Source organism: Aegilops tauschii, chromosome 4, assembly GCF_002575655.3.
Source record: "Aegilops tauschii subsp. strangulata cultivar AL8/78 chromosome 4, Aet v6.0, whole genome shotgun sequence".
Taxonomy (NCBI): Eukaryota; Viridiplantae; Streptophyta; class Magnoliopsida; order Poales; family Poaceae; genus Aegilops; species Aegilops tauschii.
In genome coordinates this window covers 207918469-207928643 of record NC_053038.3, presented here as the reverse complement: position 1 = coordinate 207928643, position 10175 = coordinate 207918469, and positions in this window count along the sequence as shown.

The following is a 10175-nucleotide window of genomic DNA, read 5'->3' as shown; positions in this document are numbered from 1 at the left end:
AAATTCTCTCCATCTCAATATAGTCTGCTGCTTCCTCAGCATTAAATTGATGACCTTCACGAAGGATACCATTGATACAGCTCAGACGCTCAACTGTAGTTGGGACCTTTTGCAGCTCAGAACACACATTACTAAAAATATGCTTAGCGCGCTCCAACGCAGAAACAGCTACATCAATACCAAAACCCTGCCTCTGTGAAGTACTAGCCTTACTAGGGCCAGGGGGAAGATAACCAGCACCCTCAACACCACGGCCATCTCTCAACTCATCGTGCAGAGATGAAATCTTGGAAACCTGAGACAACAACATCTCCAGGACCGGCCGTTTATACACTCGGAAAAAGACAACCTCCTCTTGAGTTTTCCACTACAGACAAGGGGAAAAAGAGTTAATTAATCAATGCAACACACAGGAAAAAATAAACATTATATTAACAGATTTAAATCAACAAAACTAACGATCTTTCACTGTCAGTGCCAATTTGTTAGTATTTACCAACAGGCCAGTTGAACAAGAGATTCAGTTCAACCACACATGACACAACAGTACTAAAAATCGTACCTAAACCTCACAAAGCTTAAGAAATAACAAAATCTAAACAGGTAACTCTGCAGTACACATGTTCACTCCAACAAAAATAGCTATACCTAAATAAAAAAAGGTGTGCAAGACACGACAGAAATAAAACTCACCGGAAGCCTCCCAAACACCCAAGTCTTTGAATCTACGTTGCCTTTTTTTATCAAATCTGCATCAGCTAGATCGAAAAGCTTGTCAGGATCCATGAAACATATGCGAGGGACTCGCATGTCAGACTCCGGAGTCTTGCCACGGATAAGGCAGTCAAGGTACATTAGTACAAGCCCTATAGCACAACCTGTGATTGCCTTCCCACGGGTAACACCATCTTGGTACCTGACAACAGCCCTTCTAAGCTCATCAACCATCAGCTGGCAATAATCCATATTAGCCATTCCTCAATGACGAGATCCTCAAACATTGCTGCCTCTCTGGAAACACGCGGGGCGGCACCAAGCAACACAACCTTCATAAACACAATAATGAAGAACACTTTGAGAGCAAGGTCATCTTTGCTGGGATCCTTGACAAGCACCTTGAGCCTATCCCTCAAATCCTTTGTCTTGATATCTTTGTTCCTGCTAATGTCAAGCTCCATTCTTAACTTCATAAGAGCGTCGTCATATTCGTCCTCTGATGGCCTTGGTGCAGAACGACCACCACGAGGGAACCCAAATAGTTGTTGTATACCATCGCTAGTGATGCGAAGCTTCTTATTAGCCTCACCCATGTCAAGAGTCATCATATCAGGATCTATCTTCAGGTACAAAACTACCATCAGAGGGCGGGAAATGTTAGACTTCACCTTCCACTTGAAGATAGAACCAAAACCAGCTGCATGAACCCTAGCCACATGGCGACTCTCAAGCAATCTAGCACAAGCATCAATCTCTCTCAACGAACATCGCACAGTTATGTTCGGTCGCTCTAGGTCTCCTTCATCCAAAGCAACTTTCCCGGCATTGCCTCTCACCGGCTTGACCGGACCCATAATGCTAACAGGCTGTAAATGAAAATAAAGAAGGCACAACTTAATTAAATGGATACAGGAAACAAAACAAACATATGAAGGCAAGTAGAAAAAAGAAAAGATTGCACAAGTTCAACTCTTAAAACAACATTAGTACCACCCTCAATTCATGCAAACAATGACCAGCCCTCACTTGGCCAGCATACCAACCCAGACACAATTAAATCATTGCAAGTACAACTAGTAAGTCACATACAGTAAAAACACGTACCACTGCATATTCATCTTCAGAATCAACTTCGATATCATCTTCTTCAGATACATTATCTTCAGCTTCGAGACGAGCACGCTTCTTCACACCTTTGTTCACCTTCGCAGGAGCAACTTTACGCTTCTTATTTTCCTTCAACAAAGAGCATTCTAGAAGAGGAGACGAAGAAGGCTTCTTATTTGACAAAACTCGTGGACTCCGACGAACAGGAGAGCCACCAAGTGTGCTTGGACCAATATTCACAGCAACACTATCTCCATCAGCTTTGCTATTACCAGGGTGGGAACCAGCTTTCGCACGCGGGCTACGCCTCTGTGTGCCATCAGGATTTGGATCTGACATCTTCCTCTTCAAAACAGCTTTCTTTTCCTTAACTGCATCATGAGTAAACACTTGCGTCAAACGAGTCTGCATCAGGTTTGTCTTCACAGGCATGTCAGTTCCATGAGATCCAGCATCAACAGTTGAAAAGGCCGCGTCACCACCTTCATCACCTACACCTTTAGGAGCTTGAGCAACATCCTCATCGCTTCGTTGCACGCAAGCAGCCTTTTGACGCCGTTCCAACTCCTTTCTCCTCTGGAAATCACACTTCTTCTTTCTTATCCTTTCATCCTCGAGCTGTAACTGCATAGGAACATCCTCAGCCTGAGTAACAGGCTCAGTGCCATCAACACTCTGTGACTGAGTAACAGACAACTGCAAGCTCCCATCACCATCATCAACATTAAGAGAATACATTCCATCATTAATATCTTTGACAACATCAGCAATGTCCTCAGGAGCATCATGGCTGTCATTAACTGCATAAACCAATAACATAAGCACGCACATATAAAATTAAAACACAATTAACATTGTAGAGACAAGATAAATAAAGCGCATAGCATCAGACACAAACAAAAGGAATAACTAATGTAACTAAGCATATTTAAGTATTCAAGGCTGTTAAAAAAAAGAGCAAATATAAGGGAAACACCAGCAACACTCGCAAGTTCTTCTAGATGATTTGGTGTCTCAAAAATAACATTCACAAGATCTTGAAAGTGTTCTGGTTTGTCAGAATCAGGGGGCACCAACACTCCAACATCTGCAACAACATCATAATCAGCAAAAAAGTACATGAACAAACAATCAGTTCAACTATATGAAAACTACAAGTGCACCCAATAAAACAATATCACCCACCACTGGCACACCAAACTTCAAAATGACAACTCTTTCAAGATCATAGTAGTTCTTCCCAGACTGCTACAAACTATTCAAATGCCAGGACAACAATTCAAACTACACATGGTGATCAATACTACAACTTGTCCGCAGGTCACATCAACCTTAAAACTAGACACACCACACATTCCAGGGCAAAAATTAACAGCTATCAAAATCCATACAACTTGTAAAGTCCATACGACAACACCCATACAACCTAAAAACCAGATCTGATAAAACATCATCCGAATTACAGGAAAAATTACCTGCATTCAACTTGTCCGGACTGGATGATGTACCCATTGAGATCTACAAACCTAAAATCTGCCGAACCAAAACTGCAAGACACATGAACAAAAATTAGGGTTCTTACCTATTTCAGAAACGAAGCACGCCATACAAAGCAAAACTCTTACAGCAAACACAAAATCCACCACGGAATCTAGTATCACTGACGCGAACCGCTCGTTCAAGAGCAAAGGAACCCTAGCGAATCTAGCCTAAGACAGCACGAGAGCAATAACTTAGAAATACAGGGAAAATCTGTACATAAGGGGGGGCAAGGGGAGTCGATGGCAGAGCAAAAGGAGCAAACAGAACACCCAGACCTCCACCCCTGGAGTTCAACCCGCCGGCCGACGCTTCCGCGGCGAAACAGGAGAAGCAACTTCTATGCGAGAAGAGGAGAGGAGGCGAACGAAGAAGGAATCGATTTGTGGAAGGGAGGGGAGCGCAACGGGGGAGAGCAGAGGTTAAAAGGTGAGTGGGAGAAAACCGACGGCTAAAGCCCACTATCTCTGGGCAGTTACTAAAGATAATAGCAAAAATTAAATATAACAAAAAAAATTAATATAGAGGGAGAAAACAAACGGCTAAAGTACAAATAATAACACATAACAGTACAATAAAAGTAATCAAAAAAGTACAGATGAAATAATACTTCATAACGGTGTTGGTTTTTCCCCTGAAAAAAAGATAAGATAATGGGGCAAGTCATGTTATGGACTCGCCTCCGCATGCGACGCCGCGGCACGCCGCGTCATCGCCTGCTACGACTCATTCCTGGCTCGGCCTCGCCGGGATGGGGGAGGGGGTCCCTCCCCCCTCCCCCCGGCTCGGCCTCGCGCTAACGCGCAATGCGCTCATTTGACAGGCGCAGTGCGGTTATTTTGTTTCCCCCCCACACACCCACACACTCTAAGATAGATAATGGGGGCAAGTCCATACAAGGAAGATGTGTCAGTACAACTATGCCCCTCGGTGCGGTGCTGGTTTTCCCCCTAAAATAAGATAAGATAATGGGGGCAAGTCCATACAAGGAAGATGTGTCAGTACAACTATGCCCCTCGGTGCGGTGCTGGTTTTTCCCCTAAAAAGATAAGATAATGGGGGCAAGTCATTTTACGGAATCGCCTCCGCATGCGACGCCGTGGCACGCCGCGTCGTCGCCTGCTATGACTCGTTCCTGGCTCGGCCTCGCCGGGATGGGGGATGGGGCACCCCCCTCCCAGCCTCGCGCTAATGCGGCAGTGCGCTCGTTTGACACGCGAAGTGCGGTTATTCTGTTTCCCCCCACACGCACCCACACACCCTAAGATAGATAATGGGGGCAAGTCCATACAAGGAAGATGTGTCAGTACAACTATGCCCCTCGGTCGGTGCTGGTTTTTCCCCTAAAAAAAGACAAGCTAATGGGGGCAAGTCCATACAAGGAAGATGTGTCAGTACAACTATGCCCCTCGGTGCGGTGCTGGTTTTTCCACTAAAAAAAGATAAGATAATGGGGAAAAGTCATGTTACGGACTCGCCTCCGCATGGGACGCCGCGGCACGCCGCGTCGTCGCCTGCTACGGCTCGTTCCTCGCTCGGCCTCGCCGGGATGGGGGAGGGGGGTCCCTCCCCTCCCCCTGGCTCGGCCTTGTGCTAACGCGGCAGTGCCCTCGTTTGAGAGGCGCAGTGCGGTTATTCTGTTTGCCCCCCACACGCACCCACACACCCTAAGATAGATAATGGGGGCAAGTACATACAAGGAAGATGTGTCAGTACAACTATGCCCCTCGGTGCGGTGCTGGTTCCCCCCCCCCTAAAAAAGATAACATAATGGGGGCAACTCCATACAAGGAAGATGTGTCAGTACAACTATGCCCCTCGGTGTGGTGCTGGTTTTCCCCATAAAAAAGATAAGGTAATGGGGGCAAGTCATGTTACGGACTCGCCTTCGCATGCGACGCCGCGGCACGCCGCATCGTCGCCTGCTACGGCTCGTTCCTGGCACGGCCTCGCCGGGATGGGGGAGGGGGGTCCCTCCCCCCGGATCGGCCTCGCGCTAACGCGGCAGTGCGCTCGTTTGACAGGCGCAGTGCGGTTATTCTGTTTCCCCCCACACGCACCCACAAACCCTAAGATAGATAATGGGGGCAAGTCCATACAAGGAAGATGTGTCAGTACAACTATGCCCCTCGGTGCGGTGCTGGTTTTCCCCCTAAAAAAGATAAGATAATGGGGGCAAGTCCATACAAGGAAGATGTGTCAGTACAACTATGCCGCTCGGATGCGGTGCTGGTTTTTCCCCTAAAATATATAAGATAATGGGGGCAAGTCATGTTACGGTCTCGCCTCCGCATGCGACGCCGCGGCACGCCGCGTCGTGGCCTGCTATGGCTCGTTCGTGGCTCGGCCTCGCCGTGATGGGGAGGGGGGGTCCCTCCCCCTCCCCCCGGCTCGGCCTCGCACTAACGCGGCAGTGCGCTCGTTTGACAGGCGCAGTGCGGTTATTCTGTCCCTCCCACACACGCACCCACACACCCTAAGATAGATAATGGGGGCATGTCCATACAAGGAAGATGCGTTAGTACAACTATGCCCCTCGGTGCGGTGCTGGTTTTTCCCCTAAAAAAGATAAGATAACGGGTGCAGTGCTGGTTTTTCCCCTAAAAAGATAAGATAATGCGGGGCAAGTCCATACAAGGAAGATGTGTTAGTACAACTATGCCCCTTGGTGCGGTGCTGGTTTTTCCCCTAAAAAGATAAGATAATGGGGGCAAGTCATGTTACGGACTCGCCTCCGCATGCGACGCCGCGGCACGCCGCGTCGTCGCCTGCTACGGCTCGTTCCTGGCTCGGCCTCGCCGAGATGGGGGAGGGGGGGGTCCCGACCCCCCTCCCTCCCCGGCTCGGCCTCGCGCTAACGCGGCAGTGCGCTCGTTTGACAGGCGCAGTGTGGTTATTCTATTTCCCCCCACATGCACCACGCCACGCACCCACACACCCTAAAAAAGATAGATGTTCTTCAGTCCATACAAAAAAATCTATAAGTACAACCATGCCACTCGGTGCGGTCCCTATATATCTTACCCAGATATTCATTAAAAATCCAAAAAATATGCCAAAAAAGAATGAGAACAAAGAGAAAGCAAGGGAAACACACTATAAAAAAGATGTTAGTTCAAGTAGAGGACAACATTCAGTACTAAAAATGCTTATATTAGGAAAAGAAAATCATAAAACTAGAAGGGAAAAATGCTAAGAATCAAAAATATTGACCGGCACAAGGGACAGGCCGGACCAACGTAGGTGGGTACTAGGACTCAAGCCAACCATGAAACAACCGTCGAATCCTTTGTAAGCCAGACTGCGGGGACCAACCCACCAGGGCCCATAGTTTATGACAGAGGGCGAGCGCTGTGTATAAGTGCTTAGGTAAGTATTCAGAGGAGTTCGACCAGTGAGCCTCGGCAGCGCTTATAAACAGGTCAGGAGCCTCCTCGATTAGCGAGGTGGGACTAAACATATAGCGCATGCGCACGCTGCACTACACAGCCGCGCGGACGAGCTATCTGGGCAGAAAACAATGACTCTGGCGTATGGCCCAATACAGTAGTTCGCCCCATTACAAAATTCCAGCCGATCACGCACAACCAAATAAAAGAAACAAATGCAGATAATTTAAAAAAACCTCATGAGAAATCAGTTCAAAACAAATAATGTAAAAAGTTCAAACACATGTTAATTGTAAGAACTAAAAAAATTAAAAAAATACTTTTTTTTGGAAAATTAAATGTAGAAGATTTAAAAAAATTCAGAAACAAAATTATAAAAAGTTCAACTACTAAAATTCATAAGGTTCAAGTAAAATTAGTACTATGCAGCAAAGATTAAATTCTTTTTATTTTAAAAAAATACTAGAACTATCACTATTAACCTAAAAAATAAAAATTGTGCTCTAAAATTTATGTACAAAAGTAAGAAAAAAAGCTCTACAACAAACGAATGTGATTGGGCATTGACATCCTAAATAGTTTAGTACTATCATTAACAACATGTAAGTTCAGCAAACTCAAAACCCAAAAGGAGTCCTACAAACATCATCAGCGTATATTTTCCGTCTGCGAGCTATGTACATGAAAATATCCCAGTCAAAACAAAGGATGCCCATCAGTTCAACTATAATTGTTCCAGTTCAAATATAAATAATATATAAAAAAACAATTATGCTTGAGCAAAAAAATAGGAAAGCATTGCATTAATTAAAAAGTAGTGCATACAATAAAATACAAACAAATTGTTCCAAACCATCTGGTAATACCATAGAATTCAACCATCTCACATGCATCGCTTTAAAGAAAAAATACTGCAACATAATCAAATGCACACAAATCTCACAACCAGCGTCATTTGCCACATTTAAACCTACAACACATAAATTCTGAACATCAGAGAGTCATCTTCCTTGGAGAACGTAACCATAACTACATCACCATCCTCAAATCCAGACTCTGCTACAAACTCCTTCCACCCAGTAGTTAGGTTGATGCAACCATCAAAGTCGATGTGGTAGGCAACTTCCATCAACTAATACCCGTTTTTGTCTGAAGTCTCCATCTTCAGTATCCCGGAACTAGGAGCAACAATCCTGATTCTGGGTGACATTTTCTGCAAATGGGCATGGGACTAGAAAACAAAGTGAACACCTGACATAACTGAATTTTTACACAGATCTAGGAATGGTTGCATAACAAAGTGAAAAGAAAATATCTGAACCAAAACAAAAACACCAAACTAACTAGTCATATGACCTGACTAAACTGAAGAAATATACATATCAATACACCTACAGTAAAAACATCTGACAAAAACAGAACAAGGATTATCCAAAAATGGATAAATACTGTTAAGTAATGAACAAATACACACACAAATCCCTACTATTAAATTCTGACAAAACCAAATACAAATTATAGAAAAACAACTAAACTACAGATTCAGTCCATGGGATTCAAAATGAGACCTACAAAAAGAAGAAAACAAAACGAATAGAAACACATACCCATGATTCCTTCAAGTCCCGAACCGTCAGGCGACAAACATAGGGTGCACGAAACCCATGGTTGCTGTACAGCAGACACGAAAGTTGCCCACGGCGCTGAGTCTCGGTGAGCTCCAAACCAGATTTGTACACAAGCCGTCAGCTATGCGCGTCATCTTTGTCAGACATCCGCATGAACAATCCTCCATGGAAAACACAGGAATAGGGAAGAAAACAACAGAGAGAAGAGGGAGGAACCTAGATCTGATTCTGGAAGAAGGAAGAAAAAGGAGGGGGAGACTGAGCCACACACCACACATAGATGGATAGAATTTATAGCCAGGGAGACTCGCAGATTATAAAAATAATAAATAAGCTAGTGGGCAGCCAGCTGGTAGAAAATAGTTATTATACAAGTCATGCAACATTTGACCGCAAATCAGTTCAACTTTAGATAAAACAACAGTTCAAAAGTGCACATAACAAACATATGCAGATAAAACAACACATTCAGAGGTAGACAGTTGAATTCATTTAGTCATTCAACCATCTGCTCCCTCACAACACAATCTTAAAAACATAAAAATTCAGTACTTCAGTCATAATGATCAAAGAAACGACGCCATTTGGCCTTGGTGGATGGATGTGGAGCCGTGGCTGCTCTCGCCCTAGCCCAACTGATGATCTGAATATGGTTCCTTCCCCTGCCCTTTGGGAAAAGTAGCTGCAGTTCATTGGAGTTGCAAGTATCCATCACCTTGCGCGCAAGGCGTCTGTTGAACTCTGCCTCCACTTCCTCCTCGGCAGCGTGTCGTGCCCTCTGCCTGCCTCCTCCTCCTCCTCTGCTCCGCTACTGCAGCCCTCACATCGACGGCATCCCCCTCCTCCTGTGTGACCTCTCCCAGCTCATGATCCATATGGCTTTTCTTTGGTTGCAGCTGGTGGAATGAAAGTGATAGAGGGCTCGGGCTTTATACTCAAAATGCAGAGGTATGGGTAGGCAACCAGTAGAAAATACTTACTCCGATGTCAACGCACAGTAATGCAACTTTGGCACGAAGCAGTCCAACTACACATACGGTAGCAATTCAAACAACACTGAAAAACATGCAACTTAATTACACAGTTTTGACCAGATTACAAGAAATCGTAGGCTACAGTCAGCCACCACAGACCACCTCCGCCATCGACCAAATAACATGGGAATCCGGGGTAGAAACAACTCAAAGAAGCAAAATTGACAACACAAATCTTTTCATACAATCCGCATCTCTCTCCCTGCAACGCCAATTCAAAAGTAAAACATCGAAAAAAGAAGAACCCATCTGCATGGCGGACGTGGAAAACGACCAAGAACACCAAAACTTGTAATCAGAAATTACACATGAAAATAATCTCCAAAAACTCTAACACACCGATAATTCTCACATCCAAAACAACACATAAAACAACAAACCAGACGTAAAATTGACGGCTACGAACACCACGGTAAACACCAACGCCCAAAACACATCCGCCGCCAAATGCCCACGCCATCACCTCCGGTGACTTGAGATCGCAAAACACGACCAGGTGAGCGCGCGCACGTGCGGAAAATCGTACATGTCTCCTCTGGCAACGAATGGCCCACAGCACCACGCCGGAGAACCCCTGGAAGCTCCTCGTTGCATCCCCTGTTTCCGTGCGTCGTAGATGCAGGAATATCAGTTCAAGTAGAAAACCACGTCAGTCCAATCTGAAACTACGTCAGTTCAAGTAGGGTAACAGAATAATATTCTATTACGCGAAACAGAATAGCCAAGATATATGTATGTATGTATGTATGTACGTATGTATG